Source organism: Emydura macquarii, unplaced genomic scaffold (genome assembly GCF_026122565.2).
Source record: "Emydura macquarii macquarii isolate MOO-44397 ecotype Brisbane River unplaced genomic scaffold, CSIRO-AGI_Emac_v2 contig_3506, whole genome shotgun sequence".
In the NCBI taxonomy this organism is placed as follows: domain Eukaryota; kingdom Metazoa; phylum Chordata; order Testudines; family Chelidae; genus Emydura; species Emydura macquarii.
The window spans coordinates 11,075,119-11,094,400 of record NW_027133643.1 but is presented as its reverse complement, the minus strand read 5'-3'; the positions used below and the strand labels follow the sequence as shown (position 1 = coordinate 11,094,400).

At 40.6% G+C, this 19,282-nt stretch overlaps 1 protein-coding gene across 3 annotated transcripts in view; it reads right to left on the bottom strand.

The window, feature by feature from the left end:
• DNAJC6 (DnaJ heat shock protein family (Hsp40) member C6) overlaps positions 1-19,282 on the bottom strand; it is a 72,251-nt gene that overhangs the window by 40,895 nt on the left and 12,074 nt on the right. The gene's annotated exons all lie outside the window — the stretch shown is intronic.

The window sequence follows — 19,282 nt, the reverse complement described above, 5'->3', positions numbered from 1 at the left end:
CATGGATCCCTGGAGGTCTGCAGACTAAGGAGTCTGCAAGAGGTTGTCATTACCATAGAACAGTGATTTTCAACCTGGGGTCCGCAGATTATGTCTAAGATTTCCAAAGGGGTCCACATTTCCATTCAAAATTTTTTAGGGATCTGCAAATGAAAAAAGGTTGAAAACCACTGCTGTAGGAAGCTGGTAACCCAGCCAGTTTACCTCACCCTAGTCTCTCCACCCTCTCAAACCCACAGTAAGGAATAAACAAGGGAAAAGACTTGACTGATCAAGTCCATTTCCCTTCAAAATGCAGGATATAGTCCACCAAGTCCATGATACAAACATAAGAACATAAGGATTGCCATACTGGGTCAGCCCCAGGGTGGATAAAAATCAATGATTTTTTTTTTTAATGGAAAAAAAGTCAGATTTTTTTTTTTAAATCATCAATAAAATAGTAAATTTCTCTCATTTAAAAAATAACATTTACAATTTAATGGGTCACAAACATGCTAAACCTACACTTACAGTCTCATAAAAATGAATCAATAGCTCTAGTCTGTCCAGCCTAACTACCAGCTCCTGCTTCTTGAAAGTTCTGGGCTTTCAGTTTCAGTTTCTCAGCAGACTAAAGTTACATGTGCAAAGAAAGACACAAGCTGGATAGGACTGTTGTTGTTCTGTGCTTATGTAGTGGTGGAGCTGGGCCAAGCAAGGCAGAAGAGTTAGTTAAGACACTGTCTTAAAGATAGAGACAAAGGCAGAATAGAGAGGGAACAATGGAGTGGACTGGAAAGAAAAGGGGAAGACATTATTCTGTATACACACAACTTCCTGTATACTCCCACACTTTTGCCGCTGAAAAACTGTCATGGCTTCTGGGCATAAGAGAGACCCTATCTGGGAATATTTTGAAGAAATTCCTTCCCTGGGTAAAAAAGGAAAACATGTTAAGTATATGTTTACTGATGATGTTTTGAACAAAGTCACTCCCCTGAATTGGTGAAAATCATTAGCCAGGCACCTTGAAACAGAGTTCCTTCAGTTGCTAAGCCAACTTTTCACACCAATAGCTTCCTCTGCAGGCACAGAGAGAATATTTTCATCGTTTGGTATTATTCACTCAAAGCTAAGAAATCAACTGGGAGTTGAAAAAGCAGGAAAAACTCATTTCTGTTTCAGTCTATGAATAAAAATGACAGTGAGAGTGGGAAAGATGAGAGCTAGTTGTAGAAGTTTTAAGGACAGCATATGTTTAGTGTCGTGATGACTTGTCTGTTAGAGTTAATAAAATTTGAAAATTAAAAAAAATAAGAGTTTAAGGACATCCGTCAGCTGGCAACTCAGGAGACTGCTGCAATTGCAAATGTGAAACATTTATGTAACATTTAAGATTTAGTTTAATAAAATATAAGTGCTATTGTGTTTGTGTGTGTGATTTAGTTATTACCATTCCTAATGTGCTGCTGCTGCATCTGCAGCTCGACACAGGTAATGAGCATTATGTACTATTTCCTAAATTAATAAAAATCAAGTTATCTAAAAAGTATACCCTCCTAGATGTTGTAAAATGCTGTATTGAGTTGTAAATTAACATGTTTTAGTGATCAGATTTGCACCATTGTTTAAGAAATATGTGAAGAAGTATCAGTGGGAAACTTGATTTAAATCAGTGATTATCTCTTGGTGATTTAAATCAATCCACCCCAGTCAGCCCAGACTCCTGTCACCAACTATGATCAGTACCAGAGCTTCAGGGGAAGGTATAGAACAAGGCAGTTGGAGTAATCCACCTGTCTTCCCCTCCCAGCTTCTGGCAGCCCGCGGTTTAGGGTCACCTCAAGCATGGGGTTGCATCCCTGACAATCTTGCCTACTGGACCTATCCTCCATGAACTTATCTAGTTCTATTCTGAACCCATTTATATTTCTATCCATCACAACATCCCATGACAATGAGTTCCAAAGGCTAATTGTGCATTGTGTGAAAAAGAACTTCTTGTTGGTATTAAACTTGCTGCCTATTAATTTCATCAGGTGATCCCTGGATTTTGTATAGTAGGAAGGGGTAAATAACACTTCTCTATTCACTTTTTCCACACCATTCATGATTTTATAGTCCTCTATCATATCTCCCTTTAGTCATCTCTTTTCTAAGATAAACAGCCTTAATCTTTTAGGCCATTTCATACCCTTGATCATCTTTGTTGCCCTTCTTGGAACCTTTTCCAGTTCCATTATGTCCTTTTTGAGAAGGGGCAACCAGAACTGGATAGAATATTCAAGGTGTGGACCCACCACACCTTGATACTAAACTGATACTATATTTAATCTTAGATAAAAATGTGTGGGAGGAGATTGTGGGAAGAAATGAAGGGTGTGCACAGACAATCTAAAAATGTAGCCCTATTGGCAATTTTGTCTTAAATTCCTACATGAAGGTGGTTTAAAATGAATATATGATGACACTAGCACCGCCTAAACATTTTAGTTTTATTGTGATAAATAATTTATGCCTATTCCTATTAATTTAGTTCTTCAAAAAGGTTAAATTGTATATCTAGAGCACCGGCTTGTGAATATTACGTATTAGGCATCAGTAGAGTGCTGACTCTGTTATGCATATACTCATGACTGAATCTTCATCTTCTGAAAAGCTAGTGTGTGAAATCATGTTTTCTCCACTGGGCAAGGAGTTAAATTGCACTTTTTTTTTTTTTGCTTATACATTGTTTCCAATATATTTTAGCTGTTAAATAAATTTGAAACATGAAATTTGATATCCCAAAATGCACATCATGACAGCAGTATATAAATTCTATAGTCACCCTGACAAGAGTGAGATGAGAGTTGAGGTGGTGGAAAGAACTGCAAGCGACTAAAGCAGATTCAAGGGACAAACCAGAAAGAATAAAGAGATTGTAGCCAAAATAAGAGAATCTGTAATTGAGACCAGATTCCTCATTGGCAACAAGAGGATACAAACTGAAGAAAAACATAACACCGATGTTTAAGAGGGGATCAAGGGACAACTCAGAGCATACCCCTATATCTAAGCTTAGAGGAAGGAAGTTTCTGTAGTCACTGATCAGAGACAAAACAGAACACCTGAAAAAGCACAGACTGGGGAAAGACAGCATGGATTAATAAGAAAGAAATCATGACTACTTCTGATAAATTTCCCACACAGACTGAAGAGTAAAGCAGTAGACACTTCACTGAGATTTCAAGGAAGTTTTTAATGTTACGCTGCACACATAACTAGCAAGATTTATAAGACGTACTGAAAATCCCAATTTAAAACAGGGTCTTTGTAACAGAGGTTAGTGCTCACTGGGTACAACTTGGGTAAGGGTAGCCACATGGCAACATGGCACAGAACTTTGTTACATCCACTGCCTGAGGAGGGAGACTGGAGCATATGCATGAGTGTCAGGAAGAGGGGCTGCAGCTGTATCCGCCCAGGCATCAGGCAGCCAATGAGCACAGCTGGGCCACAGCTAAGGCAGCCAAGCAGCTACAGAGGATCAGGGCTGCTCAATGCACATACTCCTGTGAATTCTCTGCCTCCCTGTGCTCATCTTACTCCAAGCCCTGCTCTTGCACTGCTCCAGCCCCAATGTACTCTGCACGCAGCCTCACTCCAGTCCTGCCCCAATCCTGTCCTGCCTTTGCTGACTCCGGATAATCTGGTTCTGACTCTCAGATCTGATGCCTGGCTCTGACTCTGTTTCAAACTTTGACTCTGGCATTTGGACTCTGATTTTGGTTCTGACCTTTAGCATCAATCCCCAGCTCTGACTCTGCCTTGACCTTGGGCTCTGGCATTTGGACTCTGGCCACTAGGCAGGACCACCTATGACCTAGTCTCTTGATAATGAGACAAAGTATCTTAGACATGGACAAATGAAAACTTAACATTAGGTAAAAAATAATAGTATTTAGGCGCTAACTCAAGAAAGGGAATGGAGCCAGAAAGATGCCACCGAACAGGAACTTGAAGTTCAATTTTAATATTAGCCAGTGGTTAAGAAAACCAGGCATATACTGGGATGTATAAAAAGATGATTAGATCACAAATCCAATGAGATTATAACAGTGTTAAAAAAGATGGTGATCCTTCATCTGGAGCATTGTGCGCTGTTTGGCCATTTTACAATAAGTAACTTGAGGACAGTAAAGTTTAAAGACAGAAGAATAAAGAGTCTTAAGTATATATGAAAGCTAAATTCATTAGAAGAGGATTGATAAAATAGGGCAATGATTGAGGTGCACACAGTTCACCAGCTATTGAATGGAAAGGAAATACTCCTTCGCTAAGCTGTTACAGAATTACAGGGTCAGGATCATAAAAAAAGATAAAGAATAATTCTTTTCTAAGTAGTTAATTATCATAAGAAACAGACACAGAGGCAATAATAGAAACTGCAATTGCATAAAGAATGCTAGACCTTGGAGAGTGACACTACTAAATGGTACAAACACTGACTGAGAAGGTCAAGAGGCCAGCCTGAGCTACAGGCTCTTCTGTAATCTGATGAGTGTCCCCAATCTGTATAACTATCAACAATTGTATTTGACCCTTTTATAATTAGACATGTACCTGTCTAATGTGGATAATTGTATACAGTTGTTGTAGGAAATCTGAGGGGATTCACAGATGTCAATGAGAAAATGAATTCTAGCAACATCTTACCCTTTGCATACGTTAAGGTTGCCTCCAATTTACACTACCACATTTTACTGGAGAACATCATTTGAAGCCATTCCTACACCTTATGGCCTGAATTCCTCTCCTTCTCTGAAAGTACAACCACAGTTTTCCTTTATTTCAGATTCACAGCCTTTCAGCAACTGAAGATTACTGAGGTCATGTAACTTACATGACGAACGTGTGGGTTTATCATGGAGCACCGCAGGCGATTCAGCCCTTACCTATTGCACACTAAAGCAGGGAGGGTGTTTGCTGCATTATTCTAAGTTTTAACAGAACAGCAAGTCAGCCAATTTCCTTCTGTGTTTTAGCCAATAATATGTCCTGTAAGTAACACTAAACATACCTCAGTTACAGTGAAGCCAACCATATACACAAACACATGCACACAATCTTCCATTTTATGCAATATAGCTAATACTCCTAATTAAGTTTGGAAGCGGCAAACTGAAGGGGTGTAGTTGTGACATACTTCAGTGGGCTTTGATTCCCTGCAGCGGACATTAATGTACTAACCGAAAGCAGAAAATTGGTTGGGGGCCCGCAAAGTTAACACCTGTAGCGGTGGTTTTGCACTGTTGAGAGTGTATATGCACTTTAATTCCATCATTAAGCAATGTTTTAGTTTTATGTTGACAGCTATGTCTCAGGGTGCTTTATGGGGAACACATATGCATTATTAAAGTAATTTGAAAATAATTCTGTAAGGTTATGGGAGGGGCTTCACACATTCCTTCCTCACAATGTTTTCTGATACTTTTGTTCATAGCACTTATCCTAGAATCATAGAAATGCAGGACTGCAAGGAACCTCAGTGAGTCATCTAGTCTAGCCCCCTGCACTGAGGCAGGACTCAAAGTTATCTATACCATCCCTGACAGGTAACCTCTTCCTAAAAACCTCTAATTATGGAGATCCCCTAACCTCACTAGGTTATTACCCTTACAGTTTTGAAGCTTTTCCTAATGTCCAACCTAAATCTCCCTTGCTGCAATTTAAGTCCATTACTTCTTATTCTGTTCTCAGAGTGCAGTTTGTCACCCTCTTCTTTATAAATCTTTCACGTGCTTGAAGATTTATGTCCCCCTCAGTTTTTTCTTTTCCAGACTAAACATAGCCAATTTTTTTTTTCAGTCTTTCCTCATAGGTCATGTTTTCTAGATCTTTAATCATTTGTGTTGCTCTCTAGTGGACTTTCTCCAATTTGTCCACGTCTTTCTCACACACCACTATAATCACCAGATCCCTTTCTGCAGTACTCCTTCCTAAGCAGTCATTTCCCATTTTGTATTTGTGCAATTTATTATTCCTTCTTAAGTGGAGTATTTTGCATTTGTTCATATTGAATTCCATCCTATTTATTTCAGACCATTTCTCCAGTTTGTCAAAGTTGTTTTGAATTCTATTTCTGTCCTCTGAAGTGTTTGCAAACCCTCCCAGATTGGTATAATCTGGGAACTTTATAAGTGTATGCTCTATACCACTATCCAAATAATTTATGAAGATACTGAATAGAATGAGACCCAGGACAGATCCCTGCAGGATCCCACTTGATATGCCCTTCCAGCTTGATTGTGAAACATTGATAACTACTCTGAGTATGCTTTTGCAACCAGTTACACACCACCTTACACTAGGTTAGTCTACACTATATTTCTCTAGTTTGTTTATGAGAAGGTCATGTGAGACAGTATCAAAAGCCTTACTCAAGTCGAGATATATCACACCTACTGCTTCCCCTCTATCTACAAGGCTTGTTATTCCGTCAGAGAAGAATATTAGGTTGGTTTGACATGATTTATTCTTGACAAAGCCATGTTTGACCTTATTTTCTTCTAGGTGCTTACAAATTGATTGTCTGATTATTTGCTCCATTATCTTTCTGGGTACCAATGTTCAGCTGCCTGGTCTATAATTGCCTGGGTTGTCTTTATTCTCCTTTTTATAGATAGGTACTATATTTGTCCTTTTCCAGTCCTGTATTATCTCTCCTGTGTAGATCCAAAAGACCTTTCTTTACAAAGGAGGTCAATATCATTATTACATTTTACCACCTGGCAGATCTCTCAGGACCTGGTCTCAAACCCTGATCTTGAACGCTGGTCTTGAACCCAGGCCCACTGGGCTCTTGGGAAGCAGCCTTACCGTTGCACCACACCAACTCATGCCATGATTGGGGGTAGAGGGAACGGGTGCAGAGTATCGTGCATGGGCACAAACCGGGCTGTCTCCTGTGTGTGGTTTGGGGGCCACACACAGGCTGAGCTACAAAGACTGGATCAGGCTCCTCATTCCCTTCCTGCGTACGTCGGTGGTGGGGCTTCCCTGGAGATGGGCTTGGGTGCCAGCAGAGGATAGCAGGACCAAATAGCAAGTGTGAGAAATCGGGACAGGGTGGAGGGCAATAGGCGCCTACATAAGAAAAAGCCCTGAATATCGGGACTGTCCCTATAAAATCGGGACATCTGGTCACCCTAGCAGAGGACATGCTGGGTGTCCAGCATGCTGCTCCCCAGCAGAGAGGGTGATGGGATCTTTCTTGGTGGTATCTAGAGGAAGAGTAGCAGCAGGAGGAGGAGCTGCCTCTTGTTCTTGGAAAGTAGCAGAGGCCATGGGAGTGGGTAGGCAGGCCCCGAGTTGTACCAGTGACTGCATGTCTGGTGGTCCCATTCCATCTGGGCATACTCTGCTCCATGAACCATATCATCGGTGCCTCCTCCTGTCTAAGAGCCCAATGCTCCCTGGTCCCAAGGAATTTGAACTGCTCCTGACTCCTCCTGTCAACACCAATGCACAAGTCCTCCAGAGTCCTCCTCCATTTGCATCTACTATCTCTGCCGTGCTGCTCCTGCCTTGGTAGAGGTGGAATGTCCTGACAAGTGTTATATTTCATTTCTCCTTTGAAGGAACCTAAGAAATCCCACCACATAACATAACAGTGCTGCTGATGGCTACAATCTTGAGACTTTTTAGGATCCCAGGAATGCAACTAGCAGCCACCTTCCTTCAGACTATTTTTGCAGCCCATGACAAAAAAGCAGAAGGGAAAGTGGTAAGATACCTGCAGTACCATTATTAAAATCTTCCACTGTTCACAGTGAAAAAAGGGAACAGTTGAAGAGGGGTTTGATTCCTTTCAGGAATTACATTACTGGTTACCTATTTTATCTTTAAAGGCTGGCCATCATTTGGAGAACAGAGCAGTGTTCAAGGAACCAGAATGAAAGAGAAGTGGCTTTCCACTGCTGTGGAGCACACCCAGCCCCTCTGCCAGAGAGGTGTTTCTGCTGATGCTCATTCCTCTACGTATTGCTGAGTGGAGGGGTTTGGTGAGCTACGAAGGTACACCAGGCCCATTTGCCCTATAGTTAAATTGGAAGAGCCCGCTTGAATTTCTGCTATACCAAAAATTTGCTGAATTATGTTACAGGACTAGGAGACAATCTGAGAGGAAACTGACTGTATTCTAAACAAGCAGGTAGCATTCCCATGGAAGAGGGACAGAGAATCACAGAAAAACATCAACCTAACCCCCTGCCTTGCCACAAAGTTCAGCCCAAGTCCAGCACACCACACTGAAAGGGACAGGGAAACAGTCAGACTGCAAGTGTATTTTCTTCCCAGAACTTTTGCATGAACACTGCAAGCCAGTCGGCTCTTCACTGCTAACGGACACGGCCTTGTGTTTGTGCAACCACTGGAGGGGATGCTTAACACACCCTCACATCCCCCTCTTCTGCAGAGTGGCTCAGCGCAGGGACAAGACAGACACCGGGGACTGGGAATAGCAATAACCATTTGAAATGGTCACAGGGGGAATGGACTGCTCTGATGTTCCTTGGACAACCAAATGTTTCCCTTTCCCTTCTCAGACCTAGGCAGCCCCACACACAAGCAAGACCCCACTTTATGCAGCTCCTATTCATAAAGAGAAAAAAGAACAGGAGAAGAGGTGGTGGTGTTGGGTTTGCACAACCATAAGCATCATGAAACTGTTCTTTCCCTACCAGGGGCCTTTCAGAACCCATTTCCATCCTGCCTCCCCTTTCCTTAGTCAGTGCTGCCCAGGAACTATTGCTGTCAGAGTGCCAACCAAGAACTGCACAGACACGGACACAGTGACTGTTCCTTAGTAATCTGTTATAGCTTCCACTAAGTGATTTACTGTGGTTCATGGGATTCCAATCAAATCATTGATTTACAGCCTCGTTTTGCCTTAGGACCACGTCAGGCGGAGCTGGGGCAGGGAGCAGCATCAGGCACGTATTACCAGAACAGGGGAGTAGTTCCAGGGAGTGCAGGGGTGCATTATAACTTACCAGCCTCAGGTGCTGGTTCCTGCAGAGGCTCGGGGTGCTCCTCAGGGGGGCTTCCTCAGCTGACCTGGTAGAAGTGCAGAATCACAAGCTCCTTTTCCCCCAGATCTCCTGAGGTTTCTTCTGGGGACCCCGCTGCCTCCTTACTGTGCCTCTTAGAGGCCTCTGATCATACAGTAAGACCAGTGGGGATGAGGAGAGGGTCTTGAGTCAGTTCAGGCTCCATATCTGCAGTCCTGGAGGATGCCCGGTCCAGAGCACTGTAGCATGAACATGTGCAAGGTCCCCTCCTGGAGTGATTGTTGAGTCCTTCATCCTCCACTACAAGAGCCTCAGGTGCTTCATGTGCTCCCAGCAATGGGATGGAGTCTAGTGAATCCTGCTTCCTCCAGCCTTCCTGAAAAGTCCCATTAGAGAAGTGCGTTCCTGCTGATCCGAGCAAAGCTGTGGAGGACGGTGTACTCTGAGCACACATTATCAGAACCCAGGTGTGCTCCAAAGACCAGAGGCAGGTCTTGGAACATGATCCAATATTGCCTGTCTGATCAATAGAGTTCAGGGGAGAACTGATCTGAAGTGCTCAGTGCAGGTTACTACTACTCCTGGCAATGGAGGAACCTGGGATCAGACAGTAAAGGGATCAGTGCATTGTGGGAATAGCTCTGGAGGACCATTGATACCCATGACCTGGCACACACCTTTTGCCCCATCCACACTGCACCACAGCAGAAGCATGTACATACCCACACCCCTTATGCATGCTAGCTTTCGTGCTGTGCACTTTCATTCAAGAACGTGCTTCATGGGTTCAGATACAGACAATAGGGACATTATGACAAATCCATGCACATGGAACAGTGTACAGCCACAAGTGCAGATATACCTTTCCAGGACGTTTGCCAAGCTTATCTCCTCTTGCACACACCCCACACATTTTACAGTTCCTATTTGTATAATTTCTCCCCAAAAAGGAAGATTCTTCCATCTCTTATTTTCAAACAAGAGGAATTTTTTTACGTTCTGTATGAATTATCTAGAGTTTACAGAATGCAAGGCTGGAAGGGGCCTCAGGTCCATCTCCCTGAGGCAGGATTAAGTATGCCTAGAGCAGTCCTGTTGGTTTAACCTGTTCTTAAAAAAAAACAAAGACAGGAATTCCCCAACCTCCAGGAATGTTGCTCACTCAAATAATGCAAGATTGACAGCGATTTGCACACTCATCCCTAGCATTGACATCAATTTAAATATTTTGTCCAAATACTGATTTTACTAAGCTTGTAATGCCCATGAAATAAGTGGCATCATGTTTTGGCAACAACTTTTATCTAGAGTTCTGTGCACATCAAGTAGAAACTGCCTCAGAACCTTATATAGGTCCTAAATGGTCTCAATGACTGCAAAAGTGAGTTTCTGGACAGTCTACTTTTGCCAATAATGTAGGTCCCTTTGGAAAGTTGTTGGGCCTTCTTCCCTCCTGTAGGGGTATGAGTGACAGCCTGAAAGGGAAAACAGGATCCTGACAGCCTGATAGGGAGAACAAGGTGGTGCAGATGAACACATTAAAAGATTGTGAGGCACTTAGATATTAGGGTAATAGGGGCTATATAAGTACCTAAAACAGATCCCTTGAATACAGTATCACATTATTCTGTGCATAAAAAGTTGAAGGAGTATTGGCCATAGTGGATGTACAAACTGAAAGGTACTGACCATTGTTGCAGGTTCTTTTCATGCAGGATAATGCACTGTAATAGAGACTCCCATATAAATCTTCTGTACTTGCAGGAACAAGTTCTATTTATTATGCAGTTACTGCTAATATACAGACAGTCCATGTGCCATCCTAAACAGTATATCCTAGTGGCTAGAGCCCTGTACTGGGAATCAGGAGACATGGGTTCTAATACTGGAAGTGCTAGTGATCTAGTGGATGACCTTTGCCAGTCATTTTCCCTCTCTGTGCCTCCATTTCCCCACCTGTAAAATGGGGATAATGATCCTGCTCTTCTTTGTAAGGCACTTGCAGATCTACTGATGAAAAGAGCTATGTGTTAGTATTCTAGTTAATTTCCACATGCAATTTTTGTTAAATTTCTCTCAACTTCAAGTTTCCCCCCATCTTATGTAAGCATACAGCACTATAAATTCCATGGATAATCCTCACATTTGTACATAAATTTATAAAACCAAACACAGAATAACTAAATAAGTAATTTTTATGAATAAAGTCCTAACGCTTTATAATCAGACTGCCCACATGTAAACTTCATGAAAATTTTGAGAACCCTAGAAAATATTACTGCTATTCCTTGAGAACTTTAGAAGTTTGCCTCATTGTCTAAACAATATTCTTTAACAATAAGCAGATATAGTTTAAGAGAGTGAGAGAAAAAAATACTCCAATGTTACAAGTGACCTGAACAAAACGTCTGCATTGTGAACAATTTCCCCCCCATCGGTCAGTCAAATTTATTTATAACAAGTGAAAGAGTTTTTCCTTGCTTGTAAAATTTATATTATGGTGAGCAAAATGTATTGGTAGTCAAAGTGATTAAATGTTGAAACTTGTTGAAGCCATGAAACTTGTTTTTAAAGCATACACTAAAACTAAAACTGAGAAAAATAGCATGTAAAGCTATTTCAACATCACATGCAAGAATAATCAGGCCATGCTATTCTAGGTTCAAAACAAAGAGGCTTATGAAATGGAACCTTCTCTTTTAAAAATGCAGACACACAAAACAAAGCAGACATTGTCTGAAGGATGCTCTATCTCATTGCCAGTGATATGGAGATGTCTCTCTCCTGACTCAGTCAAGGGTAAGCACCACCAACACAAAAGGTTTTGATTTGTGGACATACAGATGTAAAACAGTTAAAGAAATCCTGACCCTTCCAATGTATTTTAAATAATTTTCAGATTACACATAATTTAAGAACACTGCACAAAGCCCAATCTGAAGAGCAATTTCATTAGTTTTGTTAATTGTGTTCTTGATGTTACTTTTGTATTTTTTAGTTTACCAAACACGCATTTTCTTTCAGCATTCAGCTTAATAGTGTGAGAGCATTATTACATGTCACAGTAGAAGCAAGAAACTCATTTTACTTCTCCACAGCCTGTTCCTCATTCTCTAACCACTTTCAGACATCCATAAACTCTTCTCCGTATTCCATATCAAGTATTATTTTTTCTGTATTTGTTTTATATTTTCTGCCTCTTTCCACTTTTGCTCAAATCTTCCATTGCTAATTTTGCCTTTTTGTCCTCGTTCTAAATTCCTCTCTGGGGGTTGTTCATTCAGATTAATCTTGAACAAAGTTAAGCAGTGTGCCTATTAAAATTACATATAGAAGTCTTGTAGTGTGGTAGTCTGGGATGATTTTCCACTCAAAGTATATCTGATAGGCAGTGTGGGCCAATGGATGGAGCATTCGACAGACTCAGGAGGCTTTAATGCTCGTCCAAGTCACTTCTTTATGCATCTATTCCCTCTCCCTCCTGTCTGTCTTGTCTGCTTAAACTGTAATCTCATGGCAGGAACTCTCATACTACATGTTTTTACAGAACCTAGCACTATGGGTCCAGATCTTAGTTGGAGTCTCTAGACTTCACTGTGATATAATAACATAAAACTCACATTAACAGTAGCTAAGGAGGTATACTGATATAGAATTAGTCTTTAACATACACTATGTAGTATGTCATACGCACATACACACCCCCTTATGTTAAAAAAATATTATTAAGGTTGCAAAGTCAAGCACTCAAAAATTAGGAAATGCCAGAATGAAGGTTGCCCGTTCAGCTTTCATTTGTCCCCCTTGTAAATACATGTTATGATAGTTTTTAGTTACAGGATCACATATATTTCTCACTGGTGCATGCACTGTCTGGTCAGCCCTAGGAACAGTGAGGGGCTGGAGCATGCTCAGCGAGCATAGAATCTTTTAGCGCTGGCAACTCTCTATGGATCATGTGCAAACAGATTTTTTCCCCAAAAAAAGATTTATAAATTGGCCAAATTTGGGCAGATTTTTGCATGGACAACAAAAGGCACATCCCTGACACAAAGGCAAACCATATTTCAAGTGCCTGCTCCAAGCATGGGGAAGGTAGAGCTGTTCAAAGAAAATGTCTCAAGATATATTTTTTTTAAATATGGGCAAAACAATATTTTCTTCCCTAACCTTGTTTTTGGCAATAACTAGACCATTTTGCCTTAAATTTTCTTGAAAAAATGGAGACACGCAGCATGGACAGTTTCAGCTGAAGTGATTAAAGTCTGGCAAAGTTATAAGCAACTGAAAACAGGGTCTTAAAATGGAAAGTGTTGATCAATCTTAATGCAATGATACAAGCCCTATCTGTAATATAGGGACTGAGAACAAAAACAATGAGCCAAATCCATGAATCCTATCTGTAAATGTGTAGCATTACTGTGGGTCAAATTCTGTCCCCATCTATACCTGTGCATTCCTACTTAATCATCTGCAAAAAGTGATGTCAACGGAATAGCAATTTGAACCAGAATGTTAAACTTTCACACCTTATGTCATGTCAGAGAGAAACAAAGTTCAAATTATTTAAATAAAACAAATTTGCTAACTTGTATTACCAACGTCTTAAATTATTCAAACAGGAACTTTCTCCATTTCACTTAGCTTGGACAATGGATACAGACCAGTCAGGTCCCCTCTTGTTTTCATGTGTTAACACAATGCTGCAGGGCTTGGGCTGAACACATTTACATGTTACAGAATCAATGGAAGGGGATGTTCAGATCAAAACATGACTTATTCCATTAGTGTTTTGATCTGAATATCCCCACATAACATATCTGTATGCCTGAAAGTGCTTTTTTCCCCCCAGATATGCCAAAACAGTCCAAATGTTTAGTTAACCTTATCCTTCAAATTAAAAAAAAAAAAAAAGTTTATTCTTTCATATTACCTGCATAAGTACCTGGAAAGTTAGAATATAACCTAAAAAGTGCTTGGTTATTTTTATTGCAATGAGTTATTTACAGGATTGCAAGTCTATGTTTAGACCTACTTTTAATCTTGAAGTACCATCCAAAAAAAGATCTAGTATTTTTCTGTTTTGTTTTATTTTTAGCTAGAGGGCCAGATTCTCAGCTGGTATAAATTAGCACAACTGCACTGACTTTACTACACCAGCTGAGGTTCTGATCCAGAATTCTCAATGTTTTGCCTTCAACATGATCCCTCACTACCCTCATTTCCCTAATTACATGAATCTACAGGTTCACTTCTCTATGCTTCTAGAGTAATGAAGCTAAAAAACTTAATGTTGTCAAAATGCGGATCTTAAACAGCATTTCCCTCACAGAACAGAAGTAACATACAGTGCCCACCTGGAATAAAGAGAATATATTTTGTACATCTTTCTGTATTTCACACCATCAGTGGCTGGGCATTACTCCCCCTTCTATGCACAAACAATTCCCTTTAATCTCACATGACTTGAGAAGACATTATATTATAACTGGCAACCTAAAAAACCAGTTCAAGTTAATGCCAGAGTTTGATCAAACCCATCTATGTCATAAAGTGTTGGTTTACACGTTAGAACCATATAGCCAACTCAAGGTTCTGACTCTAGTTTCTGTCACTATTTTCTCTGCCTGGTTTTACTTGTGTAACTGGCACTTCATTAATGTACTACTGATACAGTGAAAAGCATTCTTAAATGTAACACTAAGAAACACTACCAGCAACATAACAGCATCAAAACTATGGGCCCAGTTCACTTCATGGCCAGAGGAACCCAGACTCCCACCCTAGCGGGCGAGTCCACCAGGAGTGCAAGTGGCACAGGCTACCTGCAAAACCTGCTATACTAAGTGCCCAGGCCAGCGAGTGCAGTTCCAAAAGCGGGTGTAGCTTGCCTAAGAGGGATCCAGATTAGCTCAGCTGGAAAATGTGCTCATTAAACCTCCATCAATAAGACTCCAACCGAGCTCCAGACAGATTTTTAAAGCTGCTTTTCCCCCATTGGAACACCTGCAGGAGAGCAGCAATGATTTCTCCTCAGTCACAGGTGTAAGACTGGCTTAATAAGAGAGGTTACTATTTGACCTGGAAACTTCTTTAACTGCGCCCAAAGACATGAGGGTCAGAGGTGCAGTAACAACTCTTTCAACCAAATATGCCAAGTCATTGCATTCTTGGCATCTTGTATTTTGAACAGTTCCAAAATGCCTGACAACTTAAAGCTACACCATGGGATCACTTCACCCAAATACAGCCAGCTATGTGATAGAAATATAGCAACTGTTCCAGAGTAACACCACCATTAACACAAAACATAATTTAAGATGAGAAGTAAAATATGTTGTATCCTGTTAAAAAGCCAGGGGAATGTCTTATGGGTAGAAAATAAATGAGTTATGTGACCAATAGACCCCTCATGGATTATATATTACATATTCTGAATATACAATACATAATCCATATATAAAAATAAATCAGGAATCACTTTTTCCTCATCCAAAAGAAAGCCCAGCACAATTTTCCTTAACACCGCGATAAGGCATTGCGTTAGAGAGAAAACTATTACCCACTGAATCACCAACATCACTTCTTGCAGCACTGAGATGTCTGGGATTGGCTACTGGCTACCCTGGCCCATTCTGACACTAGCCATCTTGTGATACTAGACTGCACCATCTCACAACTGGTTGTTTTATAAATGTTACCAAGAAAGGAGATTATCATGACACTTTTGCTGCGTGCTACTCTTTGATAAGTTTTAGTAGGTTAAACTGAGACTCCAAGGTCCAAAGGGACCAATATGACTATCTACTCTGACCTCCTGCACAATGCAGGCCACAGAACCTCACCCACCCACTCCTGTAATAAACCTCTAACCTATGACTGAGTTCTTAAAGTCCTCAAATCATGGTTTAAAGACTTTAAGGTACAGAAAATCCACCAGCAAGTGAGCCATGCCCCATGCTACAGAAGAAGGTAAAAAACCCACAGAACCTCTGCCAATCTGCCCTGGGAGAAAATTCCTTCCTGACCCCAAATATGGCGATCAGCTAAACCTTGAGCTTGTGGGTAAGACTCACCAGCCAGATACACAAGAAAGAATTCACTGTAACACCTCAGAACCTACCCCATCTAACATCCCTTCACAGGCCATTGGCATATCTACCACCAGTAGTCAAAGATCAGTCAGTTGCCAAACTAGGCTGTCCCATCATACCATCCCCTCCATAAATTTATCAAGCTCAGTTTTGAAGCCAGCTGGGTTTTTTGCCCCCACTGCTCTCCTTGGAAGGCTATTCCAGAACTCCACTCCTCTGATGGTTAGAAACCTGCATCTAATTTAAAGTATAAACTTCCTGATGGCTAATTTATACCCATTAGTTCTTGTATCCATATTGGCGCAGAACTTAAATAATTCCTCTCCCTCCCTGGTATTTATCCCTCTGATGTATTTATAGAGAGTAATCATATCTCCCCTCAACCTTCTTTTGGTTAGGCTAAACAAACCAAGCTCTTTGAGTCTCCTCTCATAAGGCAGGTTTTCTGTCTAACCATAAGGTTAGGTTTACTATCTTTGTTTTGTAGGACTATCTTATTTCATCCACCTACCCACCCATATTTGTACAGCTTTAAAAACAAATTCTATCCTGATATTCACGAGCAACTTTCTAATGGAAGTCAACAGGAAACACAAGCACACCTGGGGGTAGTTTTAGCTCTTAAAACTTGTTTTATTCTGCAGACTAGTTACATTATATATATATGTATTTACTGTAAACTACAACTGATAAAATCTCTCATTTTTCAACATAAAAAGCTTATCTGGGCAGACCAGGTGGGAGAAATGGACATCAAGTTTTAAGTAGAATATCACAGTTGATCCAGTATTCCTGATCTTGTTGAGAATATCCCATCAATCCAAAAATGGTCTCATTTTTAGCAGAGAAGTCAATATCAAGAAATCTCATACAAGCCAATTTCAATAGCATACAAACAGAGTGTTGTTGATGCACTGTCTGATACATAGTTGCTTTCAGAACCTATGAAATTCATCAAATGGATATTATTAATCATGTTAATTACAGCAGTGCCTAAAGACCAGCCAAGAATGGGGTCCTATTGTGCTAGGCACTCTGCAGAGTAGTAGTTGGCTTTTGCCCTGAAGATCTTACAATCTAACTAGACCAGACAGACACAGGGTGGGGGAAGAGGTATAACACCCAAGCAGAGTGAACAATATGAAGGCAGCAAACCACATATTCTATGATTTTTGGGAGGAGGGCGATTAGGTCAGTGGGATCATCTAAATGGAATAAAAAGGAAGGGTGAGAGGGGGACAGGACAGGTAAGAAGAGGGCAAGAGAGGCAGGTGTGGAGTGAAGCTGAGGTGAAGAGACTGTAGAAGAGGGAGAGGGTTGGAGCACACAGCAAATCAAGCAGCACAGGGCAGAGAAAGTCCAGTAAAACCTGTAGAAAGTCTTCTGACTTGTTCAAAGGTCCTCACCCCTATCTGGTGGAGTGTCTGGCTGGTTCCTCTTTGCAATTTTCCCCCCAAGGGCACATGGATGGTGGTGCACTCACCTTCTGGCCTCACTGGGGATGAGGTGAGCAGAGACCTCATTCAAAGAAGCAGGTAGTGAAAAAGGCTAATCAGATTTCTCAGTCATTAAAATCTAATACAACACATGTAATGCAGAAGTGTTTGCAAGTCCTGGAAACAGTTCATCAGTCAATGTATTTTGGGCATGCAGATTCTAGAGGTTCATAGTAGGGGTTATGCAGTTAATCACACAGGGGACTCTTGATATTTAGCAGCAGAACTTTTCATATGGCTGAAAATTTCATGAATACCTTTATATAGAAAATAAACACTGTTACCACCACCATGAACATTTGTTTTTACAGAGGGCGGAAACAGTGAAAACTGAACAAATAGCAGAGCAATTGCAACAAGAACACTCAAGTAACATACAAACCAGCATTAACCAAAGGTCACCATTTGACATTTACTATAAACTATTTGCCAGACCTGGCTAGATATAAATATCATCATCTGCAGCACTTAGTTCCTCTATTTCTATTATTCTAATCAACTCCAAGATCCATTGCTAGAACTTAGCAAATCCCTATGAATAAGCATCAACTGACATACTGAGTGTACTAATATTACAAGGAAGTTGAGCACAGACGTCACACTATCAACTTAAAAGTAGATTTCTAAATTCTCTAAGAGCGAGAGGCAGTTATAAAATTAGAAAGATGTTTCATTTGCAAAAAACCTATTTAACCTGAACTTTCCCCACATGTTCATAAATGTAACTAATTCTCTATATGGTGCTTTTTATGCCATTAATTATTTTCCTCACGGAAGAGGTTTTAATATTTTTGAAAGTTAAATTCTTTTCATTACTTGTAGAGTGTTAGACTTAGTCTAACAAGTGTGCCTTGGGACTGAACTTCTCCATCCACAGAATAGGTATTCAAGACAACTGTGGCTCCCTCTATCACCCCGTAAAAGTGCTTAGACATCACATTGGACCCCTAGAGCTTAAAATGGTACTTCTATTCAACATACATTTCCACTCTATAGTTCTCTGAAAAGACTCTGGGTAGTCATTATGATGTGACCACCTGACCCACTAAAACCTGGACTGAAACCAATTCATTTCTGCAGATACTGAAGGGCCATCAGATAACTATGTTCAAATCACTAGTGACCCAGGAAAATTTGAATGTGTGACCTAGAGGTGAAGGGCTCTAAATCCTATTACCAATCACATGGGCCATCTCGTCCCCCACAGCAAGATTTAGCTTAAAAAAAAAAAAAAGTTCATGCAGCACACATCACAATTTATCTGTTTAAATTCTACCTGTTGTTTTTAGAAGAAAATGATTCCCAAATGACTTCAGAAGAAATCAATAGCTTACATTGAGGATTTCCCCTCTTTTATTTATTTATGTATTTATTTTTAATTCCCTGTCGCAACAGCCTTTTCTTCTCTTTGGGGGAAATTACAAAGAAATCAGTTACAATGGTAGTCACTTGCTTTTAAATTTTACATTATCAAGAACTGTTTCTGATTTCCAGATCTCTGAAATTGCACTGGTTCTATGACTTGACCACCACACAAACCACCTAAGTTGTGACTGTTCTCATGAAAGCTATTAGCCTGGACAAAAGGACTTCTGTTGTCACTTACCATAAAGGCTCATGATCCTGGTGCCTTATAAAGGTGACTCCACCATCATTT